General features: G+C 45.9%; 1 protein-coding gene across 2 annotated transcripts in view; it reads right to left on the reverse strand.

Moving 5' to 3' along the window:
- Nucleotides 1-26,077, reverse strand: part of LOC138491371 (glypican-5-like) — a 1,558,016-nt gene that overhangs the window by 658,684 nt on the left and 873,255 nt on the right. The gene's annotated exons all lie outside the window — the stretch shown is intronic.

Consider the following 26,077-nt stretch of genomic DNA (forward strand, 5'->3'; position numbering starts at 1 on the left):
ATGGTACTAGCTCTGTGATACCCTCTGGTCTTGGGTGCTCTAAAAAATGTAATAGATAAACCTCAAAACCATTTCAAAGGGTCTTTCCTCTACTTGGTGAGGAACAGGAGCCTTCACCCAGAAGGTATGCGTTAACCCTCTACGGTGATAGGGCCAAGAAACGAAGGACCTAGGATCAGCCGCTCAGTTTTAGGATCTAGGGTTGGTGTGCAACCTACTCTTATACATACCAAGTGTATACTGCATTGAACAATGCATGAGACCCCTGGTTGATCACAACCTTTCTGCGGAAGGACCACCGTCTGCGCCAGCATCTTATGGTGTGTATCCAAACCTTAGGACTGCATTTATTTTGATGAGTTGTATTTGCATTGTGGTGGCCTCTGACCAGGTCTGTAGGACCCATCTAGGTTCACTAGTGACAATACCCATCTATTAGGTTACTTGTGTGGGTTTTACCTCCTTGCCTGTTTTCCATGTGTTTCGAGGAGGAGTAAGTATGAATGAAGCTGATTGCAAATCTGTTTCCCTCGTGGAGTTGCTACTATCCTGTGCATGCCGATTGATGTGTGAAGGGTGGGGGAGTGTTATATCTTCCGTGGGAGCACAGATGAAGTGATTGCCGGATCGGCATGGTGCTGAGTGGAAGGTTAAGCGGATCCTCGGAGAGAATGCTCAGTGGGGCCTGTGAGCCGTTTGAGATGGCGCTCCTGTTGCGTCTCTCTTCCCTAGCTTCTTAAAGAAAAGCGTTTCAACTACTTGGGACTACAATCCTGTCGCTTCAGTTCTACAAGCGAGATGGAATGGTTGGTGACTATTTCCCTTAAATGCAGACATTGCTGAGGGATCATGAATATGACTAGCCAATTGTGGTGCTCCGTTGGACAATGTTGGGGATTATGGGTATTTAGGGGGTTCTTTTACTGCAGCTGGCTCATGGACGCGCGTTCCACAAAAGGCAGATGTCTAATGGAGTCCCCCATTTTGACTGTACAGGGTGAAGGTGGTATCTGCCATGCTTCATCCCACAATTGTAGGTGGGGTATTGCGCGGACGCTGGCACAATCAGGCAAGCTGAGAAGGCACCAGTAATTCTGCTGTGAACTAAGACAAGGACGGCTTCTAGCGGCGATCCGACCGTGGCAAGTCAAATGTTGCTGTGGCGTTCATCTGGGCTGATACTCATTCAAATTTAATTCTGAGGCCATCAGCAATCTTCTAAAATATGTGAGTACTCTTGCAGCACCCTGACCACAGCGTGTGGCAGTGGCTATTTCCCAGATGAATCTGCCAAAGCTTTGGTCACCCCAAACTCATTGATGGGTATGATGTGGAAGCATTAAGGGTACGTACTAAGGACCACTGGCAAGCATCTGTTTTCAATTTAAACCCTACCATACCTATCTCAAGGAGTTCCCTGTGCTCCGCTTCCGGTCCTTCTGTGCCCGGTTCCGGTTTGGAGCTGTTGTTGGCCCGGCAGGTTGGGATCTCTGCTGTTCATCACCGTGGAGACAGGAGCGCACTTCTGCCTTTTTTGAGACTTGCAGATTTAGGTGGAGCTGGTCATTTCTAATTTTAAAGAAATATTGCACCCACATGTCTTAGTATCTGAGGAACTATGGTTGTTAAAATCCTTTAGCAACCTGGAGGTGAGATCGATTTCATTGATACGGCATTGAACCATAGGATAAGGGTAATGCCTAAACTGGCAGAGAAGGGATTGTGTTAAACTGTGTGTAGTCCTTTTTGAATGTGTGTTTTTCTTGTCGTTTTTTTTGTTCTTTCTCTCCAATGTTCTATGTATGTTTCTATGTTTATTTGTTCTACAAGGTCAATAAACGGTGATGAAATGGACAACCAATGAGAAACCAACATACATCCAAGCTGAAGGTGCATTTTTGACTGCCCGCCCCAATAAGTGAATGCGTGCAGACGTGTGTGAGTTGCACCTCTTGAAGGATCTCATCTTCTGCAAAAGCATGCTAAATACCCTTGTGTTTATTTTAGTCACAATGATGGAACTTCTTTTACTAGGCCAATCATTCTTCATCTGGTGCAACTCAGCTGTGCCAGAAATAGAACCCGGGTTTGTTTGTGTGCCCCATTTGCTTCTAATATGAGTTTCTCGGGTAATGATTGATGCCACTTCATCAGGGTCACAACAGAACAGAGACATCAGGAACCGTCTCATTTCGCAAGACAGGGTCCTGGAGTATGTGTGCAATGGGGATAACAGACTGTATCCGAGGTGATGTGTGTCAGTGTTTTGTCCTAAGCAGCAATCCAGTGGCATAATGTCAATGACAATATGAATGATTTGGGTTTTTGACAGCATTGGTGTTTACTGTTTTGTTTCATGAATGTTTATGTATATTGTGTTTAATGCCAGTTTCCTCCAGCTTCTATAGGCTGGTCTGGCATTGTCGTCTTCCCAAGTGAGTGGGTTACACCTAAACTATCCCCCCAGGCCTGTTGGAGACTCAAGGGCCCTATCGTGACCCAGTGTCTCAAACTCATGTGCCAAAAGTAAGAAAGGGCAAGTAGCCAGACTACAAACCACCCTTCCAATCGCTGCGCTATTAGTTGGTGGTGGAAGTTCCTCTTTACATATTCTAGCTGAGAGTGTGCAATTGATTCTGTTTGGATGGGTTACTAGAAACAAGCACTCAGAGCTCAGGTGCGCGCATGCGTCAATACAAGGACACGGTCACCTGGAACTGTCTCCTTCATTCTGATTTACCAAACTCCACGCTATTTCCTGGGAGACCATTCAAGAGGCAGCAGCGGTACATGCCAGTAACGTAACATAATGGAAGCACGTGTTTTGCAGTCTTTAATCAGAGCCTTGACAGTTGTCCCAGCATTACTAGGCGAACTGTGTTCTCACTAGGGAATGAGCTTCCATTTAACATTAAAAATTATGACTCCTTCCAATGTTTCAAAAAATCACTTAAGACCTGGCTCTTTAACAAATACTAGCTAACCCACACAGCCTATAAACCTTCCCCCTCCATAGGTACTTGCATAGGCCTCCCCAGGGTAGCCCAACACTAGAATCCTAATTATTGTTAGTTACCCTGCTTAGTGTTCACCTATGGAAATCTTTGTAACATTGTTGTTTATGTAATTGTACTAATGCTTGTTTTTTTACCATAAGATGTCTGTAACCACGCCGTGATACCTGAGGGTCTGTGCTTCAACAAATGTAATAAATAAATAAATACGCAAATAAATAAATTCAACAAAACCAACGCACCATAGGGTCGTAGTGTACAAAAAAGAAGTGGCTCTGCCCCCCTGACCCATTCCCCAGCTCTCCCCCAATCGCATACCCATCCTTAACTGTACTAACAACACCAGAGGCGTTGCTGGGGGGGGGCTGAGGGGGCTATAGCCCCTTTTGGTTGTAGCCCCCCCTGTTTCCCCCCCACCCAACCCCCCCACCCCCCCCCCCGGATAGAATCTCACGAGCTACAACCAAAAGGCTAGCTAGCCCCGAGTCCCAACAGTTTCGACATCAGCTTAGCCCCTGGTCTATTCCAGACCTAGAAATACCCCTGAACAATACTGAAAGAAACAGTGACAACATGCATTGTCCCCCACACCAGGCAGGTCTATGCGCCCACTCCTTTCCATCCAGGGACATGCACAGCACTATAGCCACCCCTGCCCCACACCCATTTCCTGAACAGGCAGCTGTACCTGCAGCAATTTCACATTATTAGTGCTTGATTGCAGCAGACAAGCGCTGATCTCTGTCTCCCGCGGCTCAGGAAGATGCTACGCTAGTCTTCCGAGCACGACCAAGGTTCGAATCTCCCATTGGGGTGGGAGGGGGAGGGGCGACAAATGTGCCCTTCCCTGCCATCCAGGAATGAGGCTCTGGGTTACAATAAGTAAAGGAACATGGCAGATTTTTCCGAAAAGCAGAGTAAAATCGTACCCTTCAATGCTTGTCCACTTTGACCTCTGGACCCACATTGATTGCATACTTCTATCTAGACTATGGAGTCTTTCTTCTCTGGGTATACTTCTCTGTGTCTGCAAACCTAATTTAGGGGGGCCTCCCAAACCCCTGCACACTGTGCATTTTTTGGATGAAACGATTCCTTGTCAGCACAGGGATGCAACATGCCTGGGGGTGAATGTTACACGATGGGGGAAGGTTATACGTGCTTGGAAGTGGGTAAACCATGGATAGGTGGAGTAAGGGCACTATACTTGAGTAACATTGTGGGCTGAAGTAGCAGCAAGTCTTTTATCCCCCACACATAGTTTCATACCTTTCAACTTTTTCAGTTGCAGAGCGGGGGGGGGGGGTGATTTCGTTTTTGCGTGGAGAACTCCATTGACGCCTACAGACGGGCCGGGTGATTGGGGGTGAGTGTAGTGACTAGATGGCGGGTGAGTTGACAGGGATGTGGTTGTGCTTTTTGAAGGGAGCGCATGCTATGGCTGAAATCTATTCACTGTAGGAAGGCACCAGGTGATGTTCCAGTCGACGGCCTAGTTATGCAGTCAGGAGACTTCCCCCAACCCCAGAGTCGCTGAAAGGTCGACAAGTCTTTTGACCGACTGTGCTCCAGCTCCACCCGCCTAACTTTCTGTAACTCTCTCGCGAACCCGTGATACAGATACAATGAAGCGAGCATGGAGCAAGGCCGCGACTCAGAGCTTATTTGGTGCTTTCCCAGCACATTATGACTCGCTTTGAATGTGTTGTGCAGAAAATTAGACCTGTAGAAACACGTTTGTTTTTGCGCTGCTGCAGCGCGATGTAATCCCGGAATGCGGTGGTATTTTGCCCCGGGGGTTAAACCTGTCCAGAAAGAGGGGGGGTTAGAAAGTTAAAGAAAATAAAGGCCGTGCTTGCAAGTCTGAACCGCTCTCAGAACTTTGCACTTGTCACGTGGAGTAACGTGTCTCGAGGCCAAACAACGACAGGAGCGGCTCAGTGGCGGCCATAAGACGCCGCATTCCAACAAGGTCCCTCTTAAGCAAACCCCCATGACCGCAACGCAAACAGCCAATTGTTGATTCTCGAGCCGGGGCTGAATAGCCGTGTAATTAGCTGACATTTAGAGTGTTGTAATGATACATTAGTAAGAATTAACAAGGACATCTTTTCACAATTTGAGCAGACGTTGGAGAAATAAAACGCCCTTTCGTGCCACGGTGACAGCCCTAATCCGCATCGGTGATTTACAAGCGGTGCTATGAAGATTGTCAAAGACAAACATCTGTTTTATTTGGGCCGATTAAGCTTAACATCCTTCAAATCGCTTTGAATTCCATGTCGACGTGTAGAGACTGAAATAGGACTGCTGCATCTGTTCCGTTTTACGTTTGCAATGGCAGACTGGCTGGGTTTTTAATGAGAAAGTGATGTGCCCATGTTCCTCCTTTTTCAATGACTACTAGTTTGATTGGTGTGTTTATTGATTTCCCAGTCTTTATTGCCTTAATAACCAATGTTTGCTTTAAATAATACCCATGGCCGGCCTTAAGACAGGGTGGTCCGGCGACCGCTCGTGGCGCCATGCCCCTCCAAGGTGCCATTAGCACCCTGCCACGCCAACTCGGGGATTGGGGGGAAGCTTTCAAGGGCTCCCCCGGGCTGGCATAGTGGGAGAAGGCACGGCAGGTGCCCTTTTGTTATTAAATGAGCACGCTGGGGCAGGGCGCATTTAATAAAGCATCAACACCCTATTGAGACGATCACCTCCCCACTCCGACGCTGGAGTGAGGCGGTTTTCATTGGAATACGGCGCTCATGCATTAACATGAGCGCCCTATTCCAGTGATTGACTGCCAGGCGCCGGAGTGAGGAGAGTTAAAAGAAATGTGGCGCTTGACCAGGGGCACGCAAGGATGGGGTTGGGGCCAATTCTGCTCAGGGTGCTGCTGCCACTAAGGCCGGCCCTGCTAATACCGTATGGATATACCCTCCTACATGAAGGCAGTTCTGATTTCTATAGAAAGATTAAGGGTAGCCCACTTTTCTCTCTTTAAGGTGTCCAGTATACATCACTAATTTTAAGGGCCTCGTTTGGCTGTATTTTGGTAATTTAATACTGCCAAAATCGGTTAGCGTTACCAGCACTTGGTCCCGTGCGATTACCACGAGATTACAAGTGTTGGTAGGGCGGTGTAAGTCGCCATTTTTGAAGTCCATAAGACTTTGTGGGGTTTTTGGCAGAACTACCGCAAGCAGTAATTCCGCAGATTTTCGGAGGAAAAGTGGAGGATTTACCTCTAGCTCTTTGCTCCTCCAATTTCCTCCAAACTCGGAATTCAGAGCGACAGTAAAAATTTCGGTAATTCCGTTACCCCTCACCCCCAATCCCCCCTGAAAAAATGGCAGTAACGGAATTACCAACTTTTTTTTACTGCACCACAAACTCTTAATGAGGCCCCCACAAATGGTCCAAATACCAGAGAAAATACCATGTATACTAATATTTTTTGTGTCTGTCGCCCTCTGCAGGCATTTTCATTCGTTTGTGGCAGGGCTAATAAAACAGGCACAGGAATCTGGGCGGACCTTGCTCGCTGCATCATAGGATCCAAGCTGCACTTAACTGAGGAGGCCCAACAAGGCCCAAACATGTCTGGGGTTGCTTGCCTAGCAGCTTGGGCTGGGCTGCTACCATTTGTATTTGTATTTATTTATTTATTTGGTGGCAGTACCTGACTGATTTGCATATGGCTGGACCACTTTTGCAATGGTGCCGATGGGCTTAAAAACGGTGGTGTGGAGGGTTGCCCAGAGCAATGCCAGTGGTTCAGATGTATTCAAAACCTTCCACCAATCACTTTATTGGTTGTAGCCTGGATCCCCATGACCTTTTTCACCCCTACCAGTAAAGAAGCAGTATCCTCCTGCTAAATAAAGCAAGCAGAGGCAATTTTAACTACCCACTAAAGAATTGTCTGTCTCTTCATTTCAAAAGGATGGGTTTTGGTAAAATGTGTAGGTGCGGGGACGGGGGCAATAATTGCAATGTGTGTGGGCAATTGTTCTGTGTTGGTTCAGAGGCGGGGGGAACATGTGTGGGCTGTCATTGCTGTGCCAGGCGACTGTGCTGATCCTGGGAGGAATTTGGCGGGGGCCGTCCCTCTGCATTCTGAGTGGCCAAGATGAAGTGTTAAGAGGGGGCTAAGGGAGTAAGGGGCTTCATGCTCGGGCGGGGCTTTCCGTAAAAGGGAAGTGATGGTGGGAGAGGGGAGGTGCCTGAAGGAGATAGTCCACCAGTATATAGGCGAGGGCAATGCTTAGATTGCCCCTTTCAGTCTTGGGGTTGTGTCCTGGATGATGAACGTCACATATGTACATGGCAGACAGCAATACAATGACCTTCTATGGATTCTGGCAGGATTCAAAGGGATTCAAGCATTATGCACCAAAGTCAGATTTGGGCAGATGCCATGGTGGATTTCATGCAGGGAACAGGAGTGCAAGGAGGGGAAGATTTCATAATTAATTAACCTGATCTGCGACAAATCAACTTCTGGGGTGCCAGTGGTTCAGGGGTGGGTAAAGATTTCCAAACCATCAATCCACCCCACACCTCTAATATTCCAGAAGGGATCAAAACAGATTGGAATAACAAGCAAATTATAAACCTCCTTATCCAATTTTGATAACGTGGAGGGAAATGCAGGGTTATCCCCGAAAGGTCATGAATCATTGATTAGTTGCAACAGAGCATTAGTTGCCATACAACAAAAAACAATACTTAGCCAATGATAAAAGGGACTGTCCAGTCGAGGTTGTATAAAAAATAACACAACAGAACGTTCTACTAACACTAGAAAATACAACTAACCCTGTAAAGGAATGCGGAGGATAGACAGTTTCGAAGAAGGAAAAGGGATGCTCTCTGGATACTGACAGGAGGGTAGTCGGCATGGTTAATAACCACATCAGTTTGTTAAGGTTTCTTGGCTTTAGCACAAAGGGAGCAATGGGTCTTGAAATATGTCTAGGGGCCTTCTGGGAAGGACCAGGGGGACAGAACCACAATGTACTTTGTGTTGTAGATGTTCTTGGTGCTCAACAGAGTCGAGTCAGCATCAAGGTGCTTTGCAGGCTTCTGTGACAGAGTTCGAGACCGGAGTCAGCTGTGGGTATCAGGCAGAAAGACGGTTTGGTGAGTGAAGCTGGATGAATGAATGCAGGCTGGACTACACAGCGGCTCTGGGTCAGGAATCATTGTGTCAGTGCTGTTCGGCAGTTCTAAAGTACTGGTCGAGATGTCTTTAAGCAACTGCAGCTTGACAACCATCAACCTTGCGGTCAGATGCAGCTCAAGGAACTCGACTGGCTCAAAAATGTCCTTTCAGGTGGATGTCAGTAGATGCTCGTCGAGGCACTTTTCCCAGCTTCTTCAATGGGCTTGTGTTGTCCTTTAAGGTGGACGGCCCAAAGCTTAGGAGTGTGTTGCAGGCAGCTGCCTTGTCCTTGGTTGTTGCTTCAGAGACCTTCTGGCACTCCCTGTACAGGGAGCTTGCTGCAGAGCCTAGCATGACACGATGTGTGCTGGCTGGGTACCAGTTCTGGAGCAACTGGAGGGTTCTCTAAGTTCTTTATCTCCCTCTGTTCCCTTGGAGAAGTTAAGGGGAGAGATCTTGCTTCCCTCTTTGTATGTCCTAGCGTTCCTTCACTGGCAGAAGCTGTAAGGCCGACTGTACCTTCAGCCAGGGTCCAAGGATGAGTTCTGCTTTCCTACCTCTTGTGAAGTCTTCAGATGATCTGCCAAAAGAGGGGCTTGCCCCTCTTTTAAAGTCAAATGGGCCTCAGTGATTGGTGAGGGCTAATCCTACCTTGATGAACCAATCCTGTGGTCCCTAGCAACAATCTCCTGCATGCATGAGGTCATAACCAGAGTGCTTTGCAACAGGAAAAGTAAAGGGGTGAAAACCTGTTATACTAAGTCCCACCCATCTTTCTGTCTGTTGTTGATCAAAGAGTTTCTATGGTTGATGGATATCTCTGTGGTTCTTGATTAAAGCGACAGGTCTCCTTAGAAGCTGTGGTGAGGCCAGACTGTCTGGCTCTTACAAACCACATTCTCGTACCTTATGAATGGGATCCCCCTACCGGGGTGGCCTACTTTTAACACACAGTCCCAGACATGACAGCGCACTGTCATTGATACTGAGGCTGGGAGCTGGCTCCAGGTTGACACTGTTACATATGAAAGCTTGTTGGGTTTCCTGTCTCCTTTTTTAACTTCTGCAGCCAGGCCCCACATGGGCCTGTTTTAAGTACCATACAAGTGGTATATTACTCGCTGCCACCAGCTGCAGGGCCAAACAAAAAAGCAGTCCGAATCCATGGAGCCTTTGTTAGTTAATCAGGCTGGCCATTGAAGGGGGAAGCTTGGTCCTCCCCCTGCAAGGTGATGAACTAGTGAACTCCTGGCTGTCACATTCCAACTAGATATGACAGGGTGGACTGTACCTGTAGGCTGTGTCTGGCCAGAGTACCCCGGTCTATGTGTTTGTCGTGGTGTGAGCATAGGAAAAAGCATGTGGATTAGCCCCACACATTTTCCAGAGGTTGGTCTGCCATCATTCCATTTAATAAAATATTTTAAAAAGCCCAGGCCAGAGCACACCTAACATGTGGATGTTCGAATTCTTCACTTGATCCTTCCAGGAAATCCGATCAAAATGACCCGGAACATAAGAAACCAAGGGGATTCTTTATCCCTTTTTGTTTTCATTTCGGGTCATTTAGTGCACAACTGAAATGAGCCTGAAAGATATAATAAAAGACTGATATGTATGTGATGCTCGTTGCCCACACTCTTCTTCCCACTAGCGTAAATGACAGAAGGGGGGAAAAGAGGGCTAAGCATTATTGAAGGCCCTTGGCTGCTTCTAGCTGGTGGCGCTTCCATGTTGACTGCCATAATGCAAAGCAGATATCTCTTCTCTATGACCTCAAAGAAGGTCCAACATAGAGTATTCTACAAGGGGGTTGGGTGGTGAATTGTGGTTAGTGTAAAAGATAAAAGATTCAGACTCTCATATTAGAGAATAAACAAAACGAGCAATAAGCACGCAATAAGCATGGGCAGGATAATTGCAAAAATAACATCTTCAGCAGGCTGGGCCTTGCCTAGGAGACTGATAGGAAAATTCCAGATGGATCAGTTGGCCAAATGGACGGTCAACTACTACCTCAATTAAATTTAAACTGCTGCTCAATATATAAATTGCACATATGAACTTAAGGTGATGTCCTGGCTACTGACTAAAGCAGCGGGGTGCAGAGTCCTTCAAGGGACTGCAAAGAATTGGTGATCCAAACCCAAGGAGCTCTCAGTAGCTGACAGAGAGTGAGGACATCTCTGTAATTTACCTGTCTGAGCTTTGTCCTGCAGCACTGACTCTAGTTCTACTACCAGAACGACATCTTATTGGCTACTCAGGTCTCAGTTGAGTTATGGGCTTAGACAGTGCCAATATTATCTGTCGCCGCCGCAGACTCAGAGAGGCTGATCATGAGGCTTCTCTTTGCAAAAGGAGAGGGCCCCATGAAGCACTCTTTCACCCAGCCGCATCCTGTAGCCCACCACCTTCCCACTAAAGAAGCGTGCTGATCTGAGGCGCAAGTCAGCAGTCAGTTAGGGTTTCGATGGCAGCGAGGAGAGAAGCCTGGGTGAGGAACAGGAAAAAGAAAAGGGAGAGAGCAAGTATCCACCAAAACAATATATTGTCATAGCAAATTATCAGCAGCTAAAGAAGGCTCTGGTATCTTAATCACCACTGCCCAGGTTCACCTCATCCTGCCCCGTAAATCAGTTTGAAACCCAGAAAACCTAAAATCTTGTCAAGTCTCCACAATGCTGTTCAACCGTAAATTTGCTAATATAAGGGAAGGGAACCCACATTCTCACCACATTCCTCACTACCAGTGTGCATTTTCTTTTTTTTAAAATCACAAACATCCTCATCCTACTACTCGTTACATTGAAACCTGCTAAGGAAACTCATGCTATATATAACAGACAAACCGTAACCATGCAAGAGCGATTATGGAGGAACCATAGATCGCTGTGCCATTTAAACAATGCTAAGAACGCAGATTAGAGGATCGGTTCCTGGCTAGGTCACTAAAGCTATGTGTCAATGGTGTGCATCCCCTCTTTGTGACATCCTTAGCCTCCTCACCGGCATCATCACTGTCATGCATGCAGTCACCTGCCAATAAGGGGGTTAAGAGAAATGTTACTGAAAAGTCACTCTCTTAATCCTATCCTAAGAAAGCGCCCAACCTCAGCCACATCCAGGTTCTGCCAATTCTGGGGAAACTAAAGGGGTATTCTGGGACCAAGACCCCAATGAGCATGATGGACGAGGTATTGAACTTTTGACATGATTCTTTGTTCCACTGGCAACTGCTGTAATGCTGTAAGGCCAGAAGTGCTGTGGTCGCGTAACCTGCGGCCCAGCATCATCAGGACTGCCTTGTTTTGGAGAAGATGGAGTTGCTGAGTCAGTTTCCCTGGTAAACCCTGCTGCAAGCTGTTGCAGTTATCTAGGCTAAAACGTGCAATGGCTCTGACCACATCGACCTTGTAACCCAATTATGAATGGGTGGTTGTGCACTAGGAGTTGTCAATGGAAGTGTGTATTTACCTGAGACAATCACCCCTAAAATCCTTGCTTCACCCACTGGGCTTGGGGGAACCCAGACTGGATAATCTAGTGAACAAGAGGCTCTGAGGTTGGCTCACCCTAATACACTTATTTTTAAGCAGATCATTATAAAGTATTAGTTTGCGGAGGGCAGATCCAGAAGAACTCCTGGGTTTTGCAGGAGCTGCTAGCAATGCTGGTATGATATGATATAATATGATGAGTCATTTATAACACGCCTGTACACAAGTGTGGCAGTTCATTCATTTTTTCAATTTCACTGGAAATTGATAACCACAAACATGAATTTTACATGCCAGTTTGTCCACCAATTATCTACTCTTTTGGCAGTGGCACACTAGTTTTCTACCATGCCATGTAATTTGTGATAATTTTTCGTCAAATCACATGTGGCTGTTTTTAAGGGTGGCTTCAGGAGATTCATTGTTTAACCTAATTTACAGACAGGGGTGTTAGGGGGAGTGTAAAGCAAACTTTGGTGTTGTTCTAAAGGAGTAAAAAATCTCTCGTGGAAAGTACTCATGACACTTTTTTTATTGGTCTAAAGGTAATTGACACCGTATTCAACCTCGTTTGTGATTGGATGGTCTAGTGTTTGTGGTCCATCCTAATGATAACTGGTGATTATGCCAAAACGGCTATGTGTGCAGGGGCGAGGCTAGGATGATGTCAGATAAGAACACGGTATCCAGCATGTGACCCCTCCCTTGGGTGGCTTTATTCTCCTTTGGGTGGCTTTATTTAGCCATAATTTCAAACCTAAATTAGGCAATGGACTGTGGAGTTCTTGGGCCTGTTTATTACCTAAAATACCCAGACCAAGATGAACAGCGCCCCCAAGATGTGAATCTTATTCCCGGTCAAAATCAGGTTGATCATGAGATGAAACCACTCTTTCAAGAAATAAGAATTATGGCCTAGAGGGCGGCCTGCCCAAGCATAGTTATCACAGTGTTGTGACCAATTGTGCCTGCACATACCAAGCTCTCAGTTGGTTAAATCATTGGTGGAGCTGGGTAAAAGGATCTCCAGGGACATTATTTGTACCTTCTCCCCCTTTTTGTATAGTCAATGGTTCTCCGCAGGGAGGAGTGTGTCAAGTGCTATCATGCAATTATACAAGATCCAGGTTACAGTAATCCACAATATGCCAATTGCTAGTTCTCTTTGGTATTGCTGATGTTGTTAGCGTTCTTCTTGGCCGCCCCTCCATTTTGTTGTCCTATACTGACATTGATTCTGGTTTGTGGATTTTGCCCGGGAGACTCCCCTAGAACAGAGAATGGTCTTTCCCGAGGACGAACGAGCTAGAAGTGTTCCATAAATTGTCAGGCATTTCAACCAAAATCAGACCTGTTCTCAGTGTCCTTTTAGCCTTTAAATTCAGATGTCTAACAGCTGGAGCTCCAAAAAACAAACTAATGCCGACACACTCCCTTTTAAAGACTTCTTTGAAGATTAGGGATGTGGTAACACAAATTGGAGTTGGAATGTGCACTCAACTCTCGCCACCAGCTAATAATGAGGCAATCATCAAACCAGTGGTATTTTCAATTCACTGATTTTAAACATTTCTCAATCTGATTTCCTTGGTGCTGGAGGAAGCGGGTCCTAGGAGTTCACGTGAACTACTTTCTATGTGGGCAGGCCGGGGTAAAACCTGATTTCTGTGTGGTTGGTCCACTTTTGGAGTGGTACAGACAATCTGAAAAACGGCGGCCCAGCACACTGCCCAGAAGAATTACCAGTAGTTAAAAAGCTTTGCCACCAGTGGGCGAAGGGCATGAAAAGAAGTAGTGGAACTATTTTCCCTGCTGGCCTGCCCCTCTCCCCACAAACCCCATCGCCACGCCGCCTCCCACGCACAATACAAACTCACAAACACATGCATTGCACATGCTGTTGAAGGGAACGTTCGGTGAAGTGCACTGAAGTGCAAGTTTCCACAGCTTTGTAAACATTTATTTTAAAACGAAACCATTCCGCAGGGGTTCCTTTTTTTTTTAAATAAAAGCACAGGAACAGTCTAACTTAATTTTTTTTTAAAGCAGAGGACCACCGCTCTCAACTGCTCCCTCAGCCCTGACACCAGGAGCAGACTCCCCAAAGATCATGTCCTTGAAGCAACTTACTATCCTTAACAAATCAGCTCACCTATTTGCCAAATACAGCAACATCTGAACTGATTGGTTAAGCCCTTAATCACCACGAATACTCTTGCTCCAGCAGGAAATCACGCTTAACGCATCCATGTGACATACAAGAGCTCACTGCACTTTCTGCTGGGCAACATAGCACTTTAAAACAAGGGTATGCAAACCAAAGCGCGTGAAGCTGTTCTTGTACTGACAACCTTCCAATAACACGCAGACGCGTAGGACCTGCTGTGGTATGAAGTGAAATCGTTGCGAGAGGCTTTTGCCTGACAAATGCTACGCATAAAGGCCGCGCCACGAAGGCCTTAGTCGGCAAGTCACCAGCACTCCGCGAGCCATAACTTATTCAGCATCCAGCGCATTTATTGGGAAAGCGAGTCTGCGCGCCCTTTATGCGTGGCCATTTCACGGCTTCGGCTCCTCTTTGAAGTCATAAAGCATCACGAAAGTTGCTGCGTCATACAAACCCGAGCGGAAAATGGCCTTTTAATGACACGCGCTGCGTTCTATCGGGATTTCCTCTTATTAACTGAAGGGAAACGTGTTTTTAATTCAGTGTTTACAGCGAAAGGATAGAGCATCTAATCATTGGTCAGGCGTGGGCAATCAAACATGTCCCTCGTCCTGTTAGAGCGTGGAGGCCACCCTCATGCCAGAGCAGCAGCAACAAGAAGGCAATGCTAAAAAAGTTGCCCAGGGTTCCACCAGCAGAGGGTTACCAGCAGAGTTGCCAACATGACCCATTCCAGTCTGTAGGTGCTTATCCAGTCCTGTTTACTTCTTTGCATTCTGGGACTTGTTCTTCCACTTGTCTCCTTATAAAACTCGGACTGTGAGTCCCAGAATGCAAAGAAATAAACAGGACTGGCTAAGCAGCTACAGACTGGAATGGGACATGTTGGCAACTATACGAAGGGCACAATTTTGACCCTAACAAAATGAAATCAGGATACCTTGTAACGGAGAAGGTCACCAAAATGGCATAAATACCTGCACCCGCTCTGCACCCTACACCCTATCTGCAGGTCGCAGGTTCAAATCCCGGAAAGGCCAACTCAGCCTTTCATCCTCCCAAGGTCGAAGAATGAGTACCAATTTCGATTGGGTAATAATAGTAGTGTATGTAAATATGTCTTATGTAAAGCGCTGTATAAAAACAAATTATTATTATTACTTTGGCAGAGCAGAGGTATCCATTATGGGGCGCACGAGAGCAGGTTGTGGGACCAGGGAAGACTTGACTAGTCAGCCTATCTGTCCCTTACTCCTCTTGTCATCCTTCCTAATACTCAAAGAGTGGCTTAAAGTAATGGCCTCCAGCCCTCATTGGATCACTGATCATGTGTCTATCCTCTAGTCTGAGACATGGGCCGGAAATATGTGTCTCTCCTGATGTTTTGGACTACAACTCCCCTACCCAGCTGTATATATATCTCCAGCCAAAGTGGTTAGTTTTGATTGTTAAAATGTCAAAGTGTTGTCCTCAGTTAAGACCTGAAGCTACAGAGTTTGGCCTTTACTCATACCCTAGCTTTGCAGATACTGGACGTCCATGTTCCTCCTGCTGCATAAGACTGACAAGGCCAGGGTATGTTGTGTCCTCTATGTATAGTGCTGCCTGGCACGAGCACAGAGTAGGCACTCACTTCCATGCAGACCAAGGAGATGTTGGGGTAGGAAAGATGTTGCGTTGATGAAGCACCCTGAATCACTCCCTCCGACTCCCCCAGACAAATGCACAAAACCTGTGCACATACATATATTCTCCATGTCGAGTCGTACACAGAAGCGAGGCTCAAAAATGGTGCTCTAGTGATTGATTGGAGAAATAATATTTAAATTGTCTTTCACATTGCAATGTCTCATTTTCTTTATAGCGATGCACCAGTCAAACGCAGGAATCAGCTCGCCTTTCTTGAAAAGCCAACATCTTTGCTAATTCTGCCAGCATGAGGGCGTTGATGCTATATCGCTGCAGAACATGGCAGGTCTTTCTGCACTCAGATTTTACACCCAATGGGGCTGCAGGCCAATTTTATAAGTCATGGCTGATTGACTAATTGCTGGTGAAAACGGAAGAGAGCGTTGCATTAAACGTATTGTCGCGCCAAATCAAGCTCCTTTCTTTGAGTAATGAACACTATTGTGCTCTGTTAAGTGAGTGAAGCAGGCAGTGAGCCGTCAGTGAGGCAGTGAGACGTCAGTGAAGCAGACAGTGAGCAGTTCTGGGAATCAAGCCAGCAGATACGAAGCTAGGGTTACTAGTTGTTTGGACCTGCAGGTCCACAAAGGCACGGGGATCTCTTTGCTGCTCTGCTGCATGAAGGGTGAAAGAAAGTGGCTAAGCAGGCCCTGATGTCAGGTCAGGTGTCCTGTTTCTGGCCTATGTCCAGCCAGCTGCACTTCCAGGGACCAGGAAAAAAAGGTTAAGGCCTGTCTTCCAAGTACCGCCAGTTCTACTTCTCCGCCAGAAAATGGGTTTAATTAACTCTCATGTTAAAAACATCCAGCTTTTGCCTAGGGGTAAACCCTACAGGAAAAAAGAAATGTACTCTAACTGTCCTGGCTTAATTTCTACCTGCAATTTTCCACATGTTTGAAATAGAGTCCCATGGAACGCCACAATAGGGAATAACAATAACTTATAATTGTGCCGAATTACTGAAATTGGTGGAAGCAGTGGTGGAATTAACAATGCTAATGCCGCAAAACTAGTAATGAGGCCAAACGTTCGCACACCACGACCAAAACAGATTTTATATTTAAAGAATATTGTCGAGCAAAATATGAGACTCCCTCCGGCACTCTGAGTAACCATGTCCTCTTGAGCTAACTATTCAACCCAGGATGACCATGGCGAAATGAACTCCCATACAGTCATCCAAAAGACGTTAAGGTCTTTTTTACCTGATTAACAAATATTCAATAGAAAGCAGGCGGGAGTCCACGCCGCAGATACGAATCCAAGAAGCCAGCAACAGCAGACTGGTACGTTTCTCACTCCATACATATGGAAGTTAGCCAAAAGCAAGGCTTCTCCCCCCTACACATCTGCAATCCTGTGCCTCTCCCAACAACAACGCAGCACCCCCCACAACAAAAATGTGGTCTAGTTGGACACATAATGAACTTCAACAACTCTTGCACGCTCTCTTACCAATTTCAACGCATCCACCCACGTGCCTGCTTAACATGGGTCGCTAGTAGGGACCTGACCGCCCCTACCCAACTTTGCTTTTGCTAAAATGTAGACACGTATTCTAAATTCCTCTGATGAACATCCTCATCCGGTCCCTGAGGGTGTTCAACCTACTGCGCATTGGGACCAAGCCAATGGTGAAAAGCGCTATACAAATGATGTTGACGAAGATTCATAATCACCTATAATCCCACACAAACACTTCTATGAATGGCATGAGTAAATAATGTATTCATCTGATTAGCCAATCATCAGTTATAATAAATTATTAGCAAACAAAACAATCCCTTAACGAGATTCTGGCTTTGGGTTGATCAGCGTTGTTCTACTCAATGTGCACCGAGCTTACACAAATAATTCCACGCATCGCAGCAACGCCTCGCTTCAATTAAGCACCAGTTTAATACAGGTCATCATTATCTATTTGATGAGTGGCATTATTTGAAAGCCGTGGTGGTTCCTTATCTTACATCCAAGTCTAACCTTCCTAATTTGCCCTATGGACGGTCTTCCCAAGGCCCAAACTATAATGTTTAGCCATAACTGGAGGCACAGAACTATATGAACAAAATATTGAATTTGGTGAGTTCACCAATTGCACACACACAGTGCCAATTGGCCCAGCCATGATACTCGCCGATGTAAACTAAATATGTGTTTTAAAATCCCTTTAATTGGCTATCAATGACTTTTGATTATAAAGAATTCATGTACATTTCATAACTATGCCGAGATAGCTGTAGTATCTGCTCATTCATGGCCAATACAACCTTTTACTGAATATGGCGTTAAGACCCGATAAGGCTATTAGCGCCCCGGGTTACCCAAGCGGTAACCCGGGGTGCAAAAAAAATAATTTTCTTTCGTTGAACGGGACGCCGCGCACCTCTCTTTCAATTAATGAAAATACTGTCTAAAGATGGCCACCTGTCTTCCATGTACCACAGCCAGAGAGTGTGGGGTGAATTTAAAGGCCACAAACAGAAGTCCCTTTCACATGAACAGAAAGATTTTAAACACTGGAACAAAAACGGCCTGGCCTTTGTTTTGGTTTATCAAGTAAAATTAAAGAGCCGTGTGGAAAGGGACCTACCTGTCATTACTAATGGAAACGTAGCATTTTAATTTACAAACAGACAAATCAAAGATCCCTGTCACATGGAAAACAAGATTTCTAAACATTGAAAACAAACATGGCCTGCACATGTATGTGAAAATAAAAACAGTTTCAAAAAGTAAAAGTGAAAAAAAATATCACTACTCACAGAAAAATTTCAGGAAAACAAAACATGATGTGTGGGTTGACAAAGAGCAATGTATATTATCTTTCACCCACAAAACTCCAGGGACATTTGAAGAGCCACTTTGTCTTCATGAAAAAGATGTCAGCCCAAGGCAGACCCTTTGCTGGCTGCATGCAAAACTTCATAAGGACATTTCCCACTCCCAGCCTGGATGTCACATCTCCCATCTAATGACCAACTGCAATCAAAATGTCTTGCTAAAGGTATTGAAATTCAGTGCTCTCCAGACCTGCTGACTCTGAAAGCAAAAGTTACCCTTGGCTGGAGCATGACTAATATGTGTGAAAATGGGGGCACCCACTTCAAATAGCAAGCTTCCAACACAAAGGAGATTGATAAAAAAAACTGTGGGCACAGGCTGACCCAGTGACAACAAATGGCCGGAAGCAGGAGCAGCAGCAGGACCATTTGTCCCACATGAAGACTCACAATTTATTTAAAAGGACTATTATCATTTAGGCCTTTTTCTCAGCCTTCATAAGGCAGATGGGTTTCAGCTATGTACCATTTTAATGTAGTTTCCAGGTGACTTTGGGGATATAAAATTCATCTTCCTGCGACCCTGGGAACTGTAATGGGCAGTAAAACTATGTTACTGACTGATCTGAACATGTTCCAAATGTGACAATTGGTGAGCTGGTGGAAAATGAAATTAGGTATATGCTTAAAATCTTGCATATTCATAATTGTGCTTTTTATGGAAATGGCAGAAAGGTGCCACATGGCCACGCTACATGATACGGATTTGGTGGTTGGCTTATCTAATTCCCCATGATTAGCAGAAGCAGAAACTATGTTTAGTATGGCAGTTGCTGGTAAAATTATGAAATTGTGATACATAACTAGTTTTTGCCAAAAAGTTGAAAGGAGAACAAAGGGGCGATTACAAATGGCAATTGCCATATGTTGCTCCAGACCCCAAAACTAATCCTGACTTGGAGGCTGGGTTGGGAGGAGAGAGAAGGGTATATGTCCAATCCTCGTGGCAGGGATTCTTTCAGGGAACTGTGACGACTCTCGCCCAAAACCCCCTCTAGAGCCTGGCATCCTCTTCAAAAGCCCTCATGGGGCCAGTCCTGGCCCATACACCATGAAAAACAATGTGCTTGGGAACTACTTTATTGTATTGTCAGCCAACATGGAAGCATCCACATAGCTTGGTTCCTAAGAACCAAGCTATGCATTCTAGTGTTTTGGGTGTGGTAGCCTAGGGACTACTTTACCTGGACTATTTTGTTGGGGCTGTTTAAACCACACCCGAGCAAGATAACACGCTTCACGTTTCTTTGCAGCTTGCAACGTGGCGCTCACCGTGTCCAGCTATTCCCTCGAACCTCGGAGCAGCAGAACCTGCAAGGAGACAAAAGGAACATCATTAGCAGCAGCATCTTACCTGCAGTCTTCATCTTTAAACACTAGCAGCTACTGAGAACAGCTTCCTCGAATCTGCACGCCTCCCGGACAGAACGACCTGAAAGAGGAAGATAGAGGCAACATTAAAGAAAGCAGTAGAGACATTTACAAATTACGACCTGCTCAAAAGGCTTACCTGGCTGGTTGCCTCTCGGCTGGCACCACTCCGGACATTCCACTCGCGCTGAAGAACACTGCGACCTACAAGGAAGGAAAACACAAGTTAGCAAAGGCAAGACTTCGCAGCGCTGCGCATAGCGCTTACTTACCGCATCATAGCGCTCTTAATGCCCCATCATTTACCAGCGGGGCTCAACCAAGCCAGTTCATCACGCTGAACTCCGCATACCTAAGGGAGAAAAAAGAGACATTTTAAACAAAGAAAGGCATGCAGGATAGCAACAAAACTAAAGAACAGCAATAAGACCTACCTGAACAATATCAAACGGGCCGGTGTCATTGAAGTAACTGCACAACCCTCGCCCATGAAAGACAGCGCGCCCCTGTAAGGAAGGCAGGATGGAGAGCACGCCTAATTCTACCACAAGGTGAGGAGAGGGCGCCAGAGGGACTGAAATCATACGGGGGTGGAGGGAGGGTACTTACCCCAGTCGGTCAGTCTTGAACACAGTCCTCCTGTATTTTCTGGCAGAACCTTCCCCGCAGACTACATCAGGGCAAAGCTGAGAAGCATACCAGTGAGTAACCTGGCTGGGTGGCATCCCTGTGGATACCAGGTGAGCGTAACAGGAACTTCCCCAAGATTGTAAAATTGGTGGTGTCATCTCTGCTATATAAGGGCGACTGCACTAGGACAAGGGACAGAAAGAAAGGAGAAAGACAGGAGGACAGAGAGAAGAGACAGACCATCAGGAAGGCTGCTGAAAGTTACCATCTGACATCTGTAAGGAGACACCAGAAGATATTGCTGAGAGTGCATCTCGGTGGAGCTGTCTCTAGGAAGGCCTCAAAGCTGACTGGGTCCTACGGTGGAGGGGGGGGAGGTCATCTTTGAGAGTGGGATGACCAGTCCCCTTCCCTATCTTCCAGAGTGTCCTGAGATGCAGCTGGCTTTCCTGAACCTTATCCAGAGGCTTGCTATGTGAGAAGAACCTAGCCCTGGGAAACCAAAAGGTGGGGAAGTCTGCTTGCCTTGAATCCTTTACTTTCAAAGTGTGTGGGGGTGAGCAAAACTATGTAGATCATTAGCCTATTTAATCAAAACAAATAATTTAATTAATTCCCCATTTGGCAGAACTCTACGGGTGCAATTTGTTAAAATTCGAAATTAACAAAGCTCACTTACTAGTGTGTACTTACAACTATAGCCTATGATTTAATTGGGTAATCCTTGTTGTCCATATGACCCCTACTTCTTTAAGGAAGAGGGGTGTCTTTTTTCTTAAATCAGTCCAACCTTTTTATCCGGCATCCCCAACACAGGCCTTTCAGTATGGGGGGTCTGAAATCCAAAATTCCCCAAAGCAGTCCAATTTTTCTGCCTGAATCCCCAACCTAGACCAAAGCAAGGGGGGCTCTAAAAAACAAAGCAAGACATCACCCTGTGTATATTTTAAACCAAAAGTGTGGGTTGAAATTATAATTGCCGTATTATTTTTTACCAATCTTGAAATCCTACAGCTACCCTTTTAAGCCTGCAGGAAAATCAAAATCAAATCGCACAAAATTACATAAGTGCCTTTGTTATTGATCAGTGTAATTATTTTGTGAAGTGAAATTTGCAGAACTTGAGAACTTGAAGAATTGTGTCTGTGTTCTTTTTAACTCCCTCTTGTGATTAATTTATGTGGAGAGAAGTTGATTTTGTTGTGCCACAGATAAAGTAGTGTTTGACATTTTTGTGCTAATTTCTATTACTTTTAATTTAAATAAATTCCAATATATTTCCCGGACACCGGCCTGGTTCTTTGCTCATTGTTAGCTCAGGGGAGAGGGATCTAAGGGGCATGATATGTGTCTGAGATAGGGCTAAAGACAAGAATCTGGTAAACAGTTTGTTGCATAACCACTTAAGTGGGGTGGGAAGGAACTCCCTGTGTTGAGGGTGGCTTCTCAATAAACCGTAACAGGAACGACAGCCCTTGAAAACAGGTAAGTAGGGTGGGGCAGGGGGTGGTGGGAAACATTAAGATGGTGCTGCTCGGAACGTGGGCTGAGATTAGTGGTTTCAGCCTGCGTTTCGAGCAACCTGATTGGTTGGCTCCCCCGCCCCGGTGCTAATAGTAGTTCTATGCCATAAGCATCAGGACCACTGAAAGCCCACAGGGTTGTTTAAACTTCCAAACAATATCTCAAATATTTTCTATGGTTAGTTTAAAATCGATCTCCCTAGTAGTCATGTTGGAATTTCCCAAAAAGAAATGAATGGGCCCCTCACATGTTCTGCCTAAGAATTGAAGCAGATTGAGAGTCTTGCCAAAATGGTTACTGTCCCTTGATTCTGCACAAATTCCCATGCAAAGCATGAACATTACGGGAGGTTTGAGGCGGCAGGGGAAATTAGAGGTCACTTGAGGGTATGCAGTAATAAAATTGTGTTAAAAAAGTCATCTGTACAAACAATCGTGGAAAGAATGCCGTGGTTTGACCCGGTAAAGGTGTACCCCATTATACCATTTAAGTTGAGCGGGGGTGGCAGGGTTGTCCCCCGCTTCCCTTAAATGGTGTTATGGGTCCGGCGGTTGCGGGGGTGTCCCCTGCATCCATTACATGGATTGCGGGGGCAAAACCACAGCCTTTTTGCTGCAATTATTTGTGTAAACAGTAATTTCTGCCGCGATTTCAACACATGGAACCCATATGAGGGTTATAAAGGAAAGTTCAAGGTACTGTGCATGTCCTATTACCACAGTAAGATAACCCAACGGGTTAACAGACAAGCAAGAGACATTGTTGTGCAAAACATAGATCAGAGGTTGAAATACGTGTAGGGAGGACTCAGCTTTTCACCCTTCTCCGTTCTATGAAATCAGTACCACTGAGTTGTGTGTAACGTTGTACAAAAAACAAACAAATCAGTTTCTGGTTTGCCCTATATCAATATAGTATTCCTATAACTCTCTATTCTTTACACTTTAAAGAACTCAACAACACCCAGTCCTTTAAGAAACTAAGCTATCTCGTGAAACATTAATAGAGGGAAAGGTTTATTTATTTTATTTAAGTTTCATGAATATGGCACTTTACAGTGCAACCACTTTGTAGCACAGAGAAAATGACAGGACACAGGGGTCGGGTTATGACTTGTAATCAATCACAGTGCCGTATAACGCAGAACACATGATTTATACAAGGAAGTAAGTGGGCAAACCAGCTGTAAACCAGGAACCAAGCTCCAGATGTGTAGCCAGCACAGGGTAGCACAATACCTAGCCACCCTTCACTCCTACGCACTTATAACAAGTTCTAGTGACGTAGCGCAAATGACCCGTATCCAGCATGCATGCCCTGCTGCGTGCCTGCTCATTGAGCTGGAATAATTCTCAGTGGCGAATCACGGGAGGGCGTGCATGCATAATGAGAGTTTGTTCCCACTGTGCCACCAAACCTACTGAGCATGCGCAAGCATCATCATTTGAATTAGCATGTCTGTATGACCAATACATTTCGGTAGGTGGCAATCATGTGTGTATATATATGGGATATATTACTCACCGTAATCATATTTCTGATGCTTGTATCTGCTTAGATCCACATGCTGTGCATAGGCCGACATCTAGTGGAAACATGCAGAGTATTACAGTTCATTTTTCGAAACTCAAAAATGGGCGTCGACACAGGGCGTGCCAGTAATACTATCCCTAGTGTGACGTCCAATGTACCCATGATCCCTCACGTGTCTAGGACCCTCAGATTGTATTTTTCCTGACATGAGGTAGCATGAGGACTAGCGTGAGTACAGATTATCCAAGCAGATAGATAGAAAGATAAGACTACAAGCATCCATGCACCTTCTCTCAGAGGGGAGGAAGGGCGGGCCGCATGTCAATCTAAGCAGATACAAGCATCAGAAATACGATTACGGTGAGTAATGTATCCCTTCTGAGGCTTGTGGAATCTGCTTAGATCACATGCTGTGCATAGATTAGCGATCAGTGTTAGAAGAAGGAGGTGGGATGTGAGAAGGGTCATGGGCAAATAAATGTCTTAGGACCGCTTGTCCCACTTGAGTATCTGTCTTGGAATGGGTGTCAATGCAGTAGTGCTGAGTAAAAGTGTGAATAGAGCTCCAAGTAGCTGATTTGCAAATGGTGTCAAGGGGTACATTTGCAATAAAAGCCAGAGTGGCCCCAATGCCTCTTGTAGAGTGGGCTCTTGGCGTGAAAGGCAGAGTTTTTTCAGAAAGGGAGTAACACAGCTGTGTACAGTTTATAATCCACTTAGAGACGGCACCTTTAGAGACGCGATCTCCCTCCTTGCCTGTAGCTACGGAGACAAACAGTTGGTCTGTTTTCCTAAGCGGTCTGGTCTTGTTTACATAGTATAGGACCGCCCTACACACATCTAGGGTGTGTAGTTTCACCTCAGCCGAGCTTTGTGGGTTCTGGAAGAAAGCCGGAAGCCCGATGGACTGGTTCACGTGGAATTTGGAAATAAACTTAGGTGAGAACCTAGGGTGTGTTTGTAAAACTAGTTTATCTTTATGGACAGTAAAGAAAGGGTCCTGCACTGACAGAGCCTGAATTTCACTGACCCTTCTTATAGACGTAATGGCTACCAAGAAGGCAGTTTTATAAGTCAGGTGTTTGAGACTGCTCTCATGCATGGGCTAGAAGGGAGGGCCCAGGTGTTTAGCAAGCCCCACATTAAGGTCCCACCCTGGTGGTGGGTTAGAAATTGGAGGGTGAAGTCTCTTTACTCCTTCCATGAAGGCTTTAACCACTGGTACTTTCCACCACGATACTTTGTTATGCGAGGTGGTGTACGCTGACAGAGCTGCCAGGTGTACCTTCAGTGAAATAAATACCAACCCTGCGTCCAGCAGGTGGAGCAAGTAGGTGAATATAGTGGAAGGAGTGCAATCAACTGGGTTGATTTGTTTACTCTGGCACCAGATGACAAATCTCTTCCATTTGTCAAAGTAGCAATACCTCGTGTTTGGCTTCCTAGATTCCTTTAGGATGTCCATACATCTCTGAGGTAAATTGATATGTCCAAACTCTATGACCTCAGGAGCCATGCTGCCAGGTTCATTGAGTTGGGTTGAGGATGTACTGTCTGACCTTGGTGCTGGGACGGTAGGTTGTACCAGCACGGAGCTTGATGGGTTTGCACACCGCTAGTCTGCGTAAGTGTGGGAACCACAGTTGCCTCGGCCACTTGAGAGCAACTAGGACGAGCGTCATCGATTCCCTGAGCATCTTGTTGAACACCTTCCTGATGAGGGGGGTTGGTGAAAAAGTGTACGCAAACATCCCTGACCAGCTCATCCACAGGCCGTTCCCCTGGGAGTCTGGTTGGGGGAACCTGGATGCGAATCCTGGGCACTGTCTGTTTTCGCTTGTGTCTATAGTGGGGAAACCCCACTGAGAGAAGAGATCTTCTATGATTTCTCTGTGTAGACACCATTCGTGTTCTTGTGGGAGGGGATCCCTGCTCAAAGCGCCCGCCAGAGAATTGAAATCCCCTGGAACATGTTGAGATGACAGGTGGATGTTCCGTCTGAGTGCCCATATCCACATTTTCTGGGCAAGCTTGGATAGATTTGGCAAACGAGTCCCTCCTTGCTTGTTCAGGTAAAACATTGCTGTTGTGCTGTCTGTCAGGATCTGCACTGACAGGTTTAACAGGTAGGGCTCGAACGCTTGAAGAGCTCTGAATACTGCCAGAATTTCTAGCAGATTGATATGATTCTTGGCCACTGAGTGAGACCAGAGACCCTGAGCTGTGTGGTGGAGAAGGAGTGCTCCCCAACCTGACAGGGATGTGTCTGTTGTGACTACATCCTGTGTCTAGGGATTGTAAAAGGGTTTCCCCTTTGACAGGTTTTCTCTTGTCCACCAGTGAAGACTTCGTACAAGTGTTGGCGAAACAACCACTAGATCGTCCCACTGACCACTTGCCTGAGACCACTGTTTCGCCAACCATTCTTGCATGGGACGCATGCGCAGGCCCGTGTGGGGGACCAGGTAAATACATGACGCCATCATGCCCAGCAAACGCATTGCTTTCCACACTGTTATCTGGCGACCGGCCTGATATAGCGGAATTTGCAGAATTAGATTCCGAAAGGCCAACCCTTCTTGTGTGTTTAGGACAGCTCCTAAGAACTGCTTGGAGGTGCTTGGCACCAGACTTGACTTCTCGTTTAT

This window comes from Ambystoma mexicanum, chromosome 10 (genome assembly GCF_040938575.1).
Source record: "Ambystoma mexicanum isolate Mex_15411 chromosome 10, UKY_AmexF1_1, whole genome shotgun sequence".
In the NCBI taxonomy this organism is placed as follows: domain Eukaryota; kingdom Metazoa; phylum Chordata; class Amphibia; order Caudata; family Ambystomatidae; genus Ambystoma; species Ambystoma mexicanum.